Genomic DNA, 13,631 nt, shown 5'->3' with positions numbered 1-13,631 from the left:
AACTGCCTATGACTTGCTGATTGATTTTGCTGATAGTCATTTGCCTCATTTGCACATGCATTTTTATAACCAAAATATTGGCTCCTAGAGAAAAGCCAAAGAGACCAATTTAATTAGCAGACACTAAGATCCTGGTATGCCTCTTCCCATTAACCTTAATGAGCAAGAGACACATTTATTGACTTTCCCTACAAAAGCTTGTTCACTGCAATTATCAGAATGTATGGAGGTAATGTTTGTTTGCACCTTCTTCATATTAACACTTTGACGATGTTAATCCTAGCGGGGGAAAAAGGTGTCAGGTCACACAGCTTCCAGGCTTAATTCAAAAGAAGATGAAGGGCATCACATTGTATAAACTATTGTCATGAGGTCAACCTCAAGAAGTTCAAATATTTGGATTAGACATGAGCCTGAGCCAAGTCCCAGATCTGAACTGTACACCCAAACACTGGGAGATTAAAACCTTCAGTGGATAATATAGCCTTAGTGTTTGAGGGTCACAGCAAAAGGTAGCATAGAACTAAATGTTGTAAACTATGGCCAATATTTTCAAAAATCAGTAGTGTTTTGGGGTATCTAACTTGACACACCGTCTAGTCTGATTCTCAAAAAGTGAATTGCCTTCTGAAAATTGGGCCCTTTTAACATGTCTGAAGATGGGCATCCAAAAATTGAGGCACTCCAAATCCCTAGTCACTTTTGAAAATCTTGGTCCATATACATGCACACTTTACAATGAGGTCAGTATGAATTTTTTTTTTTTAAGTAATTAACATCCTATATCTGTAAAATACAACAAGAAAAAATGAAAGATTCTTGCTAGCTAGATTCTTAAGACAGTCTGTCTGGATATTAAGTTGAAGTCCATCATTGGTGATTTTATATCACCATCAAAGCTTTTAGGTGACCAGGTGATTGCTGACATTGTAGTGGCATTCCTTGGTAAACATGTTCTGGAATTGAATGGTTTTCCATTGTATTCTGTCCATACCAAGAAAGCTGCCAAAACTCAACCAGTGCTAATAAAAGTGGTTGCTTATCTAAATGCAACACATGCTGCATTGGCAGGTGGTATTGCATCTAGCAATAAAAGCCATACATTTTTGTCTCTAGAAAGTTGGATTTCTTTCCATATAAATAATGCTGACATTAGTTTTCATCTACAAAAGGAACCCTCTGGTTAGCATAGCACTTGACTGCTGTATATCACTATTAATTAAATGGCAGAAATATGAAACAGGTTGTAAATTAAAGCTGAAAAAAGATTGAAACAGATTTGCATTAATCCTTTGCAACAGCACTGGAGTATTGCAGACTCTTAATGGACTGTTTCACTAGATATAATGCCCATTATTTTCTAAAATACACTTCAAAACCTGTTAAGACAACTCTAATTAGATGCAACTGAGATCATATATCAGTTGCAGAATGGCAAACTTATAAAGGATGAGTGAACTTTCCCCCAGCTTCTCTAGCATTCTCCTAGCTCTACCAGTTAATCTCTCCATGTCTTTCCTTAGCTTTGCTTCCCCTCTCAACTCCCCCCAAAGCTCTTTTGATTCTGTTAAACGGAGATGTGCGTCTGGGGGAAGTGGAGACACAGAAACTGATGTACATCTACACTGCAGCTGGTTGTGTGCTTCCCAGCTCAGGTAGATAGACACACAGTAGCTATGCTTGAGCTTGAACTAGCGAGCTAAAAATAGCAGTATGCTAATCAACCCAGAGCCCATGGGTATGTGGGTAGCTAGCCCAAGCCACCACCCTTGCTATCCCTGATTGCACTGCTATTTTTAAATATGCTATCTTGAGCTGACCTAGCATGTATCTGTCTATCCACGCTGAGAAGAACACTCCCAGCTGCACTATAGACATAAGCATAGTGGCATTCCTAGAATGACATTACTAGTGGACCTGATAGATGGCAAGGTGGTTTGTACCTAGGAATTCTATCAAGCAAATGTAAGGGATAAAGGCTGAGGAAATAGAAAGACCCTTTCTCAAATGCTTAGAAATCAAGGGTGGATAATACAGATTCCACACTCACAAGAACCCTAATATTTAATTTGCCATTGTAGATAATCACTCAGGATTTCAGTACCATGCACATTTCACTGAAATCTTATTATATTAAATTTTAACTGAATCTTCTGTAGATTCAACCTGCATTTTAGTTTTCATTAATTAGTAAAATTTTGTGTTTGATCCCAGATCAAATATCTTGGAAGTTTTTAATTTAAAAATAAAAGTAATGTACTTTTTGAGCAACTTTGGTCAGATTTTTAAAGGAAAATTTGTGCCTACAGGTCTAGTTAGGCACTTAATGGGATTTCAAAATCATTTAATCAGGATAAGTGCCTATTTTTGAAAATCTGGCCCTTTGTGTCTCTGATTGAGATCTACCATACTTCTGAAGTTGGCAATTTGTCTCCATTTGATCTTTATCTCACTCCCTCTAGGTCAATGGACAAGATTCCGATTGACTTTGCTGGGCGTTGTCAGGCCATTAAAAATAAAATGAATGCTTCCTAGGAAACTGTAAAAGAGTTTGGTGACCAATTCAGATTAATATAAAAACTAAGACACATCTTTATTCCAAGTTCTTATTCTAGTATTCTTATAAGAGGGCTGAAAAAGGTTGTTTTTATTTTCTTAAAAAGTTATTAGTGAAAACTTTTCTTTTGAAGATTACCTGACACTTTTCATTCCAGTCCAAAACTTTAGATGAGACTGAAAAGCAATCTTAATGGTGGAATTTTCAGAAGTTTTCACCATTGATCTAATTCTGCTCCCATTGAAGTACATGGTAAAACTGTTGTGTACTTCAATGAGGGCAGCATTAGGTCAAAGTCCATTTTTTAAATAAAAAAGGGCCTCTTCCTCAGCTAGTATAAATTTGCATGCTCCATTGACATAAGTGACTTATGCTACCTAAGGAACTGATACAATATGGGGGAGGGGAGGAGACTACGATGGTTGATAAAGCAATTTGGTTAACACTGGTAGTACTTCTTGACTTTATCAGAGACTGGAAATGGAGGTAACTAAATACCATTAGAAAAACAACCAATTGTAGATATTTCTGGCCCAACCAGGGGTAAGATGTATTGAAATCTCACAGTTAAACATAATCTTGCAAGGTTTCCACTCCAACCACAGAGATGTTCACAAAAGCGTCTTACCAACTGTTACCCAGTTTCCACTTTGCAGGAAAAAGATATATATTTTCTCATTCCTCCTGTTTATTCTGCCTAGGGGAACGTATATGAAAACAGGATCTTTGCAGCAAGTTGTTTCAGCTACTCTTGCTGCTTATTTCTTACCTCCAGTTACAAACCTCTATTTACATCATTCATTCGTTACTGTGGTCATTCTTTAAAGTGTGACAAACAAGACTGTGGGGCTGGTTCTCCTTTCTGTTACACCAGTGACAATCAGGAGTAATCTGTTCAAAACTGGTGCAAGTGGGAGAAGAATTATGGGAAATAAGAAGCAGGCTCAGCTAAACTTAAATATTCTAATGGGTAAATTTCAAAGAAATATGGCCCTGATTCAGCAAGTCACTTAAGCTTGTGTTTAACTTTAAGCATGATCTTAAGTCCCATTGAAGTCAAGAAGACTTAATTATGTGCTTAAAGTTAAACACAAGTTTAAATTTTTTGCTGAATCAGTACTTATATCAGTACACTTATTTCCACTACATTCAGTGGGAGTCACGTAATTTGAACTCCACTTAACACTTACCCTCACAGTTTAGTCTACTGATTCTGATAATTTCTTTTTATGTTTTGTATCAGCATAGTTTAGAGTTTAAGGCCAGAAGGAACCATTAGATCATCTAATCTTATCTCTTGTACATCATAGGACATTCAACTTCACCCAGTTACCTTTGTGTTAAGTCCAAAAACATGTGTTTGATTAAAGCATATCTTTCACAAAGGGAACAAATCTTGATCTGAAGGCATCTAGGGATGGAGAATTCACCACTTCCTGTGGCAGTTTGTTCCAATCATTAATCACCTTCACTGTTAGAAATGTGTGTCTTGTTTCTAATTTGAATTTGTCTGGCTACAGTTTCTAGCCATTGGTTCTTGTTATGCCTTTCTCCTCTAGATTAAGAGCCCTTTAATACCTAGTATTTTCTCCCCATGAGTATACTTATACACCATAATCAAGTCACCTCTCAATCTTCTCTTTGATAAATTAAACAGCTCGAGCTCTTAAATGTCTCAGTGTAAGGCATTTTTTCCAGCCATCCAATAATTTTTGTAGCTCTTTTCTGTACTGTCTCCAATTTTTCCACATCCTTTTAAAAATATGCGCACCAGAACTAGACATTGTGTTCTAGTATCGGTCTCACCAGTTCCGTAGAGGTGAGATCACCTTCCTACTTCTACTCGCTACCCCGCTATTTATATATATAGCCCTTCTTGCCATAGCAATGTATTAGGCACTAATGTTGAGTTGCTTGGCCATTATGATCTCTAAATCCTTTTCAAAGTCACTGTTTTCCAGGATATATTGTCCCATTCTGTAGGTGTGACCTGCATACATCTGGGTCTATTTAAGTGCACTTTGTTTGAATGGGCCCAGCTTAGTAAGCGGTTCAGAGTGTTCTGTATGACCACCCTGTATTCATCATTATTTACCACTCTCCCAGTCTTTGTGTCATCCTCAGATTGTATCAGCAGTGATTTTAAAATTTAAAATAGTTCCAGATCATTGGTGAAAACGTTGAATAGTGTCAGGCCTAATACCCCTCCCTGTTAGACCCAGCTAGAAACATTCTAATTTAATGATTCCACTGACGAGATCTTTTGAGATCTGTCACTTAGTCAGTTCTTAACACATTTGATATGGGCTTCATTGATACAATATAGTGCTAATTTGTAAATCAATATGTCATGCAGCACTTTATCAAATGCTTTACAAAAGTCTGTTGCATCTATGCAGTTACCTTAATCAACCAAATTTGTAATCTGAAAGAATAAAATCAGGTGTAGGGATTTTTTTTTGTCATATTGATTTAACTTGTTTGTCACATGCTGTTTGAGTTTGTACCACGTTTGCATCCTTAGAACCCTCCCATGGTATTGTTGGCTTCATGCCATCCTGGCTTCTCCAACTAGTCCCCAACTGACAATTATGGTTTTTTACACAAGATAAAGGAGATAAAACTTGACTCTGAGTTATGTCCTGTGCTTACATAGGATTTGGACACTACTGAAAATTTGGCCTCCGTAATTTTGATTGCTCAACCTAAGACACATAGGACCTGGGTTTCAGAATTGTTGAATACCCACAACCATAACTGAAATAAAGTCAATAAGACCTGTGAGTGCACAGCTTCTTTGGAAATTAGATCCTTGGTTTCTTCAGTTGGACACCCAAAAAACAGGCAACCAAAATTAGTACTTGCATTTGAAAATTTAGCCTTCTCTTTTGTCTTGCTTTTGTGCCTGGGGAGGCAAGGGGTGAGGAGAAGTAAGTTTCATTTTTTATTTATATATTTCAGTTATAGCAAAAACATCATTATAATATAACAAATGTGCATGTATATATGTTAGGGTTTTTTTAGGTGCCAAATATTCACGATGTTCTAGTTCCCCCCATTCTGTTCCTCCCTTCCCCCTCCAACCTCTTAATTTATTGAAGCCTGTAGAGCTATGCCACTTTACACCAGTTGAGGATATGACCCCCAATTGTTTGCAAACTTTGTCATAAGTAATTTGTGATTTTTAAATAATAGGACTTTTCCAGTAATGAGACAAACCACAGAAGTTTTTATCATCTGTGATATTTGTCAAGACATATGAGAAAATGGCCGTTAGGTTTAAAAATCCACCTCTGTTGTTTTCCAACCTATTTTGTGCAGTGAACATCTTCCCTTTCAAGAACCTTGAAATTTATATATTTGTAACCTAAACATCTGCAACACTTAAAGATATGAGAAACAAAACCAAAGTTAATGGGAAAAGTATTCAAATGGTAGAATATCAGCAGCATAACATTCCTTCACAACACAAAGATGAATCAAAGTTTTGTACTGTAATCAACCTATTTAGACTAAAAATCTGGGAACTCTCATTTTTTGCTTCAAATAATGCTGATTTTTCTCTGCATAATTCTCAGTCTTAATTACCTTTTATTTCTTGATAAATTTTAAAAACTTGTAATTTAAAATTATTGTCATCAAGGTTCACATTAAATATCTGAATTCTGTATACAGATAGTGCCTAGTATTTCAATTTACATCACTGATTTGTGACTTGTTATTAAAAGTGGTTACATAATGAAATTAAATGCAGCTACATTTAGTGATGTCTGTTCACTTGACTGTAATCAAACTGACAGCTTTTCCTTTAAGCAATCAATCTAGTCTCTGATTCTTTCCTACTCTGTTTGTTTGATTGGAGTTGAGATGCCATAAAATGGAACTGAATATTTCATGAGTTCTGATTGGAAGCATGATTATTTTTATTAGGACTGCAATTTCTTTCATTTATAGAAAGCTAAATTATTAGTAACTGCTTTTAATTGCACAGTTGGTAGTAATATTGCCAAAAATAATTTGAATTCCAAATCTTATTCTCTGTCAAAACTAGCGAAAAGCTTAACTAGCTAAAAGCTTTACTTATTAAGAAATTAATTGATTAAATGATAAACACTAATTTTCATAAACAAGATTCAATTTTTCCTTGATACATTCTCTGATTGTAACTGTAGTTAAAGACACAAGATAATTTTACTTGAGAATAGAAACTGAGGAACTGTAGAACTGGTTTGAGGCTGGAGTAATAGTTGGGTGTTTGAAGTTCTGAAGATGACCCGAAAATTCTGATTATTTAGTAATGAAGAACATATCTTAACATGCCAATTTGTAATGCTTGGGAGACTGTAAAAGCATCAGACATGGTCTGATTTTTGTTCTTTCATCCTACCCTTTGATCTTTCACATATTTTACTCAGATACTTAATGGTCTTACTGCTACAGGCAACGTGGGATCCTACATTCTGACTGCCTCTGTGAAACATATGTTTCAAATACTTCTGAAAGTCCTATAAATAAAGGAACTTTTGCCCTTTAACCTAACACAGTCACAGAATAAGTAGGCCAAGACTTTAAGAAATGATTAGTGAATTGGGGTTTTCTCCATTTTGTAGGCTCTGAAAGACCTAATTTTCAGAAAGGGCTGAACATCCGCCCTCAGCAGACTAGGCTCTTTTATCTGAGAATGGGAACCAAAAATTGAGACACCCAAAATCCCTAGTCACTTTCTAAAATCTTGGCTTTAATTCCTCAGAAAAGGGCAAACAGAAAACAACAAATTATATTATTGTTTAATCATACATTAGTGTTAGTTAGTTAATGGATTTGAGCTCTAATCGTACTAAACAATAAATATGGGCAGACCCTTACACTCATGGAGAGTCCCCACTGAGGTCAGTTGGACAATATGCCTGAAAAACTTTGCTGAACTGGGGCTTTGGATTGCATCTGGGTTAATAGATTCCTAGATTCCAAGGCCAGAAGGGTCCACTGTGATCATCTGGTCTGACTTCCATAGCACTTTAACACAATAATTCCTAGAGCATATCTTTTAGAAAAATATCCAATCTTGATTTAAAAATTGCCTGTCATAGAGAATCCACCATATCCATGGGTAACTTTTACCAATAGTCAGTTTCCCTCACTGTTAAAAATCGACACTTTATTTCTAGTCTGAATATGTCTAGCTCCAACTTCCAGTCATTGGATTGTATTATACCATTCTCCACCAGATTGAAAAACCCATTATCAAATAGTTTTGTACAAATAAGTGTAGGTACTTACAGATTGTAATCAAGTCACCCATTGGTCTTCTCTTTGTTAAGGCATACATTGTCTCTCTTAAGAAGCATTAAGATAAGAATCCAAGTTGGTGGCTGACATGTTCTAATAGCTTGTGAAAATTTTCATCATTCATAAATCTCCTGAAACTACATTCCTAATTGTACAGTCATCTTGCTGCAAGAGTTACAGCACTCATTTGGAGCATAGCTGCTGCATGAGAAATTTAATCTGGGAATTATTGCATAAGGGATTGGGACCAGTATAGTATATGCAGCAAATACCTATATAGCAACACCTCACTGAACCAAGCCCACATACAGCTTCTAAAAATCAGTTGCATGGTGAAAAAAGGTCTAGTAAAGGTGGAGTAGAATTGAATGGCTATACAGTTGGGTCTCATAAATCAAGAGGTCTTTGACAGGTTTAATTGTGTGTGATTTCCACATGGTTATAAAATGAAAAAAAAATTACGTCTTCGTGGTAACGAGAAATGGAGACACAAAGCCTTGTTGCAATCATAGAAGATGGTCATGTTGGTGTCAATAGACTGAATGTAATTAGTTAATGTGCTAGTGAATGAGTTTATAACCATATTAATAGCATATGATGGCTCTATAACAGTGATTACAATTTAAATGTATAATCACCTTCCTACAGTAACAGGATACCAGTAGTAGAAAGCCTGTCTGAATCCTACTACCGTTCCTGAAGGTTGGTAGCGTCTTACCTTCTGCTACATTTTAGGGATACCTACATATCTAGTAGAAATTTGACATGTGACTTATACACTCTTCCTGGTGTGTGCATGTCTGAAACTTAAGTAAATTAATGCAAATTGTAATATTGAGGGCCTCTAAAAGTTGTCTGGGTTTACATAAATTGTAAGAAACCACAAGCTCTATAAAGCTTCTAGACTTTTTAAGGTCATAAAGACTCTCCCAACATCTCTAAATAAATAAATATATAAAATTGGTGACCCACTGAAGCATTTTAAACATACCATGAGCATTTAACTCCTTTCAGGTGGCAAGCCCAACAATTCTACTTTTCTTCAATAACAGAAAAAAGAAGTTACATGTTGGTTCAGTGAATGAAGCACTGTTCAGCAGTTCTGAGTCATAAACTGAAAAATAGCTCTGTGTTTAACTGCTAGAAACAAAATCCAAACAAAACCAATTTAGAGAGCTGGTATTTGTACAAATTAAAGATAATTGTCTGGACTATTCGTTTAAATCTACCTTCTGTTTCAATAGAAGTACATTAACTATTGACACATAAATATATGCAGTTGTATTATACTGGTCATTAGAAGAGGGTTGGAGTGTTTTATCTTCACATTATAAATACCTACCTAAATCTAATTAGAAATTTAAAAGATTTTCTAGTAATAGCACACAGGATCCTGTCCTTAAGTGTCTTATGGACAACAATGCAGTCCTTGCAGACACTGGAGATGACATTTTCAAGTCACTTGAGTTTCATGGTCATGTACTGACTGTAGATACAGATGTTATTTCAAATGACAAAAACAAAGCACAATTTCTATATTAATCTAGACTTGGGAGTTTAATTGTCTATATGTTTTCTTCCCTAAAGTATCTATCTTGTTCAGGCAGGATTGTAAACAGTGCCAAATGAGGGGGGGAAGGAGTGAGGAAAGAAATAGTAGCATGTCAGATAAAGAAGCTTAGAGAACGTGGAGCTGAGCTGTAAAAGTTTTGGAGTGCTTCAGAACTTAAAAAGGAGAGAGGCAGTAGAAAACAGAGGTGCATACAATCTCACACTGCGTTTTGCTTTTAGACATTCTACAGTAGCATGAAAAATTTTGGTTACCCATGCTGACTGATGACAGAGGTCAACAGCTGTAGCTTACCTTTTTATTTTCACACTGATTTTTCTCTGAACATAAATAATGATTTTGAACTGTGGTAATTAGAGCACTGTAAAAGCATTTGATATTTCCCCTGCTGTGCTCTTTATGTTAACTACAAATAACTGACAGTAGCAATTTTGTTTCTGAGCAAAACAATACTAACTAGTTGTGGAATACTTTGAATTAGCCTTCCCTCTAGCACATCATAGAACAAGAAGCCTATATTGCACATATTCTGGTATGGCGTTGCTATATTGATGTTTGTTGTTATGCTTAGGGAAATTAGCCCCAAGAGTTATTTCTCATATGGAATACTTGGGCATGCAAACTTCACTTCACTGAGCTATTTGTAAAGCTAGTCCAAGATTGTGTTCCTCTTTCGTAATTCCCATTTCCTTTTCCTAATCAACTTCAAGCAATACTCCAGTCTTGGCCAACAGCTATCTCTTTATAGGTAATCTGTTATGTTAGTGAAACTTTAAAGGTGGAGAGCATACTTTCACCAATAAATACATTCAGATATAATGTCACGTTTCATACAAACTATAAAATATTCGCATTCACAAAACTGAGCTCTAGTATGCTCCCACTACAGAGATACAATCTATCTTTCTACGAAAAGAACTTTCTTGTTTCAAGTTTAAGATACAGTTCCTTAGATAATATGTAATATTTAATTCTGGAGGTCTCTAGAAAAATATCCAGCTTTCTAAAACCCCTTACATCTGTCAGATGACATTAGAGCAGTGGCTCTCAACTTTTTCCATACCATGACCCCTTATTAAAACAGAATGAATGTTGGGAGTTGGAACTGCTCTGTTCACAAGTTCTGTTGGGAATCCATGCTTTAGAGTCTTTGATGAATAATATACATTTATACAGTTAACTCTACATTCGTAGGACGTAATCCAAATGGTCATTGTATTATTTTGTGCACTAATTTAACACATAAAATGGTTTATTATCCATAATAATCATCTGATTAACAAATGGAAGCACTGATATAATATGCTTGAATAACTTTATTACATCAATGTTTTGGCTGTGACATTAATGATTCTATGGTACTATTGCACAAACAGGGGTGTTTTCCATGATGTACAAAATAAACTACAATCTGCATAATTACTTTCTGCCTAGATAAAATAGCCCAATAATTTAAATTTGGAAAGGTATTTTTCATATCCCTTCTTAAGGTCTTGTGGAGTATACTGCTGCATTGTTAAACAGTTGTTTGTTTTACTTCAGATAAAGGTGGTTGCTTATCAGCAGTGGGAGAAATTATTCCTATGGGTAGATAATTGATGATGTATGAACAGTGCTATGTAATTGATGTCAGTATAATTTATATTCTGGCCTACAAATGTGCTAACTCTAGGCTTACTTATGCCTTAGCAATTGCATGTTAGAGTGAAACTGCGGCATCCTACCCAGCATGAGAGGTATCACCGAAAGCTCCCTTCCATGCAGGAGAATCTTACTCCTTGTTAACCATGACCCCATATGCCAGTTTATATTGCAGGCTGGTTCACAGGAGGGTAGGGCCATGGGTGAGCATGGAGACTGCAGTTGTGCCTGGTTCTTACCTGAGTCTGGGGGGAGGTTCTGTGTCGACTCTCAGCCTGCAAGAATCAGACACACCTAGTCCTCTGGCAAATTGCCATTTTTATTCTTGGAGTCATGTGAGCCAAATGAAGGTAGCTTCTATTCCATTTTTTAAAATTGGATTTCCTTCAATTAGACTGAATTGTTATTAAAATGATAAACAATTGCCACTTTCTGCAATGCAGATTTGTATTTGTACTGAAATTTCTTCCTCTAAGCATTTCTTGCTGCAAACACTTGAAGTGTTGTTCCTTACCCACCATTTCCCCTCATTTCAGAACAGACATAAGCCACCAAAAGAGACTGGCTACTTGAGAGAATTACTGTTATGGTAACAGAGTCTTTCATCTCTAGATCCAGATCTTCAAAAATCTTTAGGCACCTTATTCCCATTTGAATCCATGATAGTTAGGAGTCTAAATACCTTTGAGGATCTGGTCCTAGGCTACTACTTTGAATCTGATCCACTTTGACCCTGTCTACACTTCCCTCCGAGATTCGGCGGCAGTCGACGGGAGTTACACAAGCTACGCAAAAAAACTTGCGTAACTCCTGTCGACTTCTTTGCTCCTACTTTGCGCACCGTCTTCACTGCACTGCGCCGACGGGAACCGCGTTCCAGTCGATGCAGTGCTACGCCACTTATGAAGGTGGTCTTAGTACATCAATTTCTGGATCGACTGAGCGGGTCTTCACTGACCCAGAGACCCAGAAACCCCTGACCCTGACACAGAGAAATCGATCTGATGGCGGCGATTTTGCCGCCATCAGTGTAGCAATAGCCTTAAAGAGTAACCGAATGTTCCTCTTATCCAAGCAACTCTTCAGTGATTGTCATTCTAGTTCCTAGTTAACAAATAGCCACATAAAAATAATCTCAGACAAATCAAAATAATTTACCACCATAAGGACACTAAGGATGGTTGAAATGGTGTGGCTGTAATAGCTGAACTTTTTCTCAAATTTTGAAGGGATTCCTTTTTTTTGTGGTTTGAAAAAGTATGGTTAACTTCCTATTTATTCCCATCCAGCACTGAAATTGCTAGTGATTGTTAGAACTAGACTCAGAAGTGCCAGAATAGATTAGTTTTCAGTCTTCAGCCTGGTCTGGCAACCATGCGAATCATTCCAGTTCGTAGTGTTTATCTGAATCAAATCTTTATTAGTTGGTATTATCAGTCATTATTATAACACTCATCATTGGTCAGCACCCTCAGGAGGAGGTGATGAAGTGTAAATTTTTCAAAAGCTCTTAAGGGACTTAAAAAGCTAATTCCCAATTTCAATAATGACTTTAGCATTTTTGAAAATTTGTCCTCAAGGCTGGAACATGCATGGAGACTGTGCAAACTCTTACCCTATACGTGAACATTCCAGAGCAGCTTTGAGACACATTAATGGGTCAATATAAAGAAGTCTGTAATATTGCTGCTGGGGCTGGTCTTGTTTTGGGGTTGAAGAGAAGAGTTTGTTCTGTCTTCTGTGCTGTCAGTGCGTCGTCGTCCATTAGAGTTGAAATTCACTTTGAATTGTAAGATTAAAAATTTTTAAAAAAATCAGCTAACCATTTTTACCTAGCAAGGGATATCCGCTACCTGTACAAGATTAACAAATCAAAGTCGGCTTGTTCTAGAGATGTCACGTGTGCTTGTTTTCTTTTTCCTCCTCTCCTCCATCCCCATCCCCTCAAAAAAGGCTAATTTGACTTCGACAGGTTTCTTAAACTAGTTCAAAGAAATAGTTTAACTGCCACAATAGCATCACCTTGTGTTCGACAGCTCCCTGCCATTCTTGTGCCTGGTGTTTGATTCACCATTGAATTGAGCTTTCTGTAGTTAGCTGTTTATTTTGGTAACATTTTTATACCCACTTGGCACTGGTTAAGTCACTGGACCTCTGCCCTGGTGCAGGAGTCTGGTTTATTGAAGCATTGGGAGTTACATGCACAATTGATTTATGGCCTAGGCTGCTAACAAACTAAAATGGTGAGAGTGAACCAGGCAGTAAACAATGATGAAACTGCAATCAAACCTCAAGAAAAAGCGATTGAACAAGTGGCTTCTTGCTTTCTCAAAGAGAATAAAACGATGCCTAATAAAACTGAAACTGTAGGAAACCAAATCTGAGCTAGAATATTAGACCCTGGGGTTACCATCAAATAGAGCATTTTAGGAAAGTGTAGGCCATAGGTTTTGAACCTTGGTGTTTCAGATAATCTTTACAATGAAAGGACCTATTATATTAAAACAAAAAGAACACCCTTGCAAAGCAACATTTATACCCCGATGGACCGTTTTTTTTACCACAGCCATCCTG

This window comes from Emydura macquarii, unplaced genomic scaffold (assembly GCF_026122565.2).
Source record: "Emydura macquarii macquarii isolate MOO-44397 ecotype Brisbane River unplaced genomic scaffold, CSIRO-AGI_Emac_v2 contig_1043, whole genome shotgun sequence".
NCBI classification, from domain to species: domain Eukaryota; kingdom Metazoa; phylum Chordata; order Testudines; family Chelidae; genus Emydura; species Emydura macquarii.
This window is presented reverse-complemented; position numbering follows the sequence as displayed.